At 38.5% G+C, this 3,796-nt stretch overlaps 1 long non-coding RNA gene across 1 annotated transcript; it reads left to right on the plus strand.

The window, feature by feature from the left end:
- Positions 1-6: 6 nt before the first annotated feature.
- On the plus strand, positions 7-2,258 carry LOC119275906. The gene is made up of 2 exons (XR_005135992.1): positions 7-1,642; positions 1,896-2,258. It is a non-coding gene; the product is annotated as an uncharacterized LOC119275906 (long non-coding RNA).
- The last annotated feature ends 1,538 nt before the right edge of the window (positions 2,259-3,796 follow it).

Below are 3,796 nucleotides of genomic sequence, written 5' to 3' on the forward strand. Positions count from 1 at the left end.
TCGCCGCACACACAGGCCGGGCGGTCGAGCACCTCCTCAAGTGAGATGGGCGGCGAGGCCCTACCATCTCCCGGTGATGACTTGCCGGCACACCCTGCAGATTCACCTCTCACTCGCACCACGACCGCAGCTTCACTCCCGTGTGCCACCCTCGGCTGCCGCGCCATGGCCTGCGCTCAGCGGCTGCGGGTGGAGCAGCTGGGTCGAGGAACTTTGCCTCGACAGTACAACATCACACTCTGCTGTCGGTCGTGAGAAGAGCTGCGTGCAGGCCACCCCGTGTCCGCCCTCGATCCATCTTAGTCATCTCCCTCTCATCCCCTCTCTCTCTCTCTGGTCTGTGTTTCTGTGTGCAGGGAGTTGGAGGAGATAGAGCAGGGGAGTGGGAGGCCCTTCCATGGCAAATTCGTTGGCATCTTCCATGGAGATTGCGACCTCTCTTGATTTTTGCTTGAGGATTTCTCCTCTGGATCTGTCCACTGTAGTTCTTGTATAGCGGCGTCCTTTTTTCTAGTGTTCCTCAATGTTGATGCATGTGTTTAATAACCCACTCATACGAATTCTAGAAACAAGCTTCAGTACAAGAAAAATGGGTCGTTCAGTTCAATTCTGAATTATAGGTGTGTGTAAACACATCCTCCTTACACAGTAACTAATTAACTATGATACCATGTTCAGACTTCTATAAATCCCGAAACTATGCAGAGTTAGGATTGTTACTACCTTGTTTCTTACTATTGATTCATTTTTATACTATATTGAGATGGTACATGTAGTTGGACATCTGAATATACTGGTGATTGCTTCTTGCTGCCTCTATTTTTATCATGATTTGGTGTGTGCACAGCAGGAGTGTTTTTGTTCCTAGATCAGTTGCTCAACAACAGAATTGTGTATCGCACAGTACATGTATTACTACTATGAAGGTTCAGAAATAAGAACTCAAAGAAGTATTGACAACATAGCTACTGTATATTCAAGGAGTCGGGTTTTGCTCCTGCATCATCTCATCTCCTCCGTTCAGCAAAAGCCTCGAGATAAGTTCACACATATGGTTTTGTTTCTTTCTATAATTCTTGAGTCCAAACTCCTTCGTTTTTTGTTCCTGAGAAATTAAATAAACCTGTAGAAGTTTGGGGTATAAAATTCTGTAAGTTCGAAATCGGGAAACTGGTAAGTGCAGACAAAATTAAATCTGTCAAAGAATTATTGTAGGCAAGTTTAGAAGTTTGGCTTCGTGAGAAAAAAGTATGATTTTCTATCAGTATTTTGTATGATTCATTTGCCTCAGCTAAAAATAAAAAATTAGACAAAAAATAATTTTGTTTACTGCCGGTAATGCTCTCTCCACCCTACTGTCTGTTTTGGTTGATGAACAAGTACGGGCAAAATATCTTGTATAGGGCAAGTTCTTGTATTAGTGCCAGGCAAGTTCAAAAAATAAACCGCGGCAAGTTCAAAATGAAAATGTGGCAAAAACAAAAAGGGAGTTCGGAAGTAGGAATTTGGATGTATCTGCCATTTTTCTTTTTTGTGCTCAGGTTTACATGAAAATACACTTTTAGTTTCAGGAATTGAAGAACTTTTTAGGAAGAATTAGCCTTTTGAGCTACTGTTGATGGCTGGCATTTGTGCCCCGAAGGTATTTGTGCTTATTCGTAAAACAGAAAAATTGCATTTCATAATTCACCTATCTAAATCTGATTTTAGCCACTTCTGTTCCTATGTTCTTTCTAGCAAACAAGATGTTGTGTTAATCTATATGAGAGCATCTAAATACAGTAGTAGTTCCATAAAATGCCATTGTGTTACAAAAATGCACAAACTATTGTGTTTTTTGGTACCTCACGGCAGTGTATAGCTGATGCATGTTGTTCTTTGGTACATGTCTTCAGTACGAGTTTGGAAGGCCAGTAAGTTCTACTTCTGGCATAAGCCAACAGAGCATCGGTCGAAGAAGGCCGAGGCACCTCGTGCCAGCTCCGAGCATCACCGGAGTCCCTACCTGTTCTTCCACCGCCCCCGTGCACTCACCGTCGAGCCTATCCATGCACAGCTCTAGCATTGATGAGCTTCAGGCTTGTCGTTGTTCATGCAGATTAATTCTTTGTTAATTGCTATTGCACATTCAGTAAATGTAGCCTTTGTCTTCTCAGTGAAGTTTTATTGTGAAGATTTTTTAATGCACACCGAAACCAGATTGTCTGCTGTTACATGTGCATCATATGCGTATTTTTCCATCGAGAAACCTCATCATATGTAAATGTCTTCTAACTCTAGATTTTGATGATGCAAAGTTGTATCCGTGTACACATTTCTTATTTCTATTGCTCTTGGTTCAAATGACCAATTGCTATAAGTTCCTATGTGTGTTAGAGAACAATAGTGTTTGGCCAGATCAAGATTTGCACTAGTGGAATTTTTTTTTTGTACCCTTGTGCGAAAGCACTTTATTTTCTGATGATTATTATTATTGTCATGTGGGTGTGGTTGAACATTTGCAGTGCAGGAAATAGGCCTGTCATTTTTGTGTTGCGGTGGGTGCTATGGATAATATGAAAATGTGCAGTCGGTGTGGTGTATATGTCATTCATCTATGAACATGTGCAACTGTTGTGGTGTATATGCCATTCATGTACATGTATTATATGTGCGGAAATTTTTTCGTCTATGATGATATGATTGTTACTTCTTCAAAGAAGGTATACATGACCGTTTGTTGTGCATGCAAGAATAAAAGAAATGGTTTACATAAAAAACAATTAATCAGTACAAATTAAAAATGATGATCAGTTCAAAATGTAAAAAAATGGTTAGTTTGAATTTAAAAATCAGTTTGAAGTAAAAGCCATGATTAGATTGAATTCTAAAAAATGAATGATCAGTTCAAATTAAAGAGAATAATTAGTTTGGGTTAAAAAAGTTGGGTGAATGTCCTACTATTTGCTAGCTTTGGCATTGTAAAAGCACAATAAGTTCATAATTATAAAAAGTTGTAAGTTCAACATGACATCCCAGACGAGGTTGGGAAAAAAGCTCAAACAAAAAGAAACCCACGGAAAATCAAATGGTAAAAATTTCAAGTAGTAAATTGAGAGAAGTCCAAAGCACCGTTGCAAAAAAATGTTGAGTTACAAAAAGACACACAAAACTTTTCTTTTTGAAAAAAATGTCATTCAATTCAACGACAGCCACCCCAGTTCGGGAGTAGTAAGTACCTCGGTACGAGTTAAAAACGGTGGTTCGTTCGGAATAAAATAGATGGCAGAAATTCAAATTGTAAAAATTCAAGCAAAAAAAAAGAAACCCCATGAAAATCCTGCTTAGTAAGTACCTCAGTACAAGTCGTAAAATGAGAGAAGTTCAGAACAACGTTGTCAAAAAAATGTTGAGTTTAAAAAAAAGAAATAAAACAAACACATTTTCTTTTTGAATAAAATATCATTCAGTTCGATGATACAAACCATACAAGTACAGTGACGACGATATAGTACACCGTTGAAAACTTACGAAAAAAATATTACCGAAAAAACAGAGCAAAGTCTAGTTAGTGAAAACACGCTTAGTACAAATCCATGCAATCATCAGTACAAGTACCCTTTTTCAAAACCATTCAAAATTACTCTACAAAAAATAGCTCAGTACAAACATACACATATATCAATACGACTACTCTGTTTTTTAGACGAGAAAACAGCAGGATCCGTCATGCCGTATTTAAAATTACTTTTAAACGATTGCGAAGTAGAGAAAACGTTCAACATGGCTAAGTTTCGCATTTTCGATAGCTATCCAA

This window comes from Triticum dicoccoides, chromosome 3B (genome assembly GCF_002162155.2).
Source record: "Triticum dicoccoides isolate Atlit2015 ecotype Zavitan chromosome 3B, WEW_v2.0, whole genome shotgun sequence".
Classification (NCBI taxonomy): Eukaryota; Viridiplantae; Streptophyta; class Magnoliopsida; order Poales; family Poaceae; genus Triticum; species Triticum dicoccoides.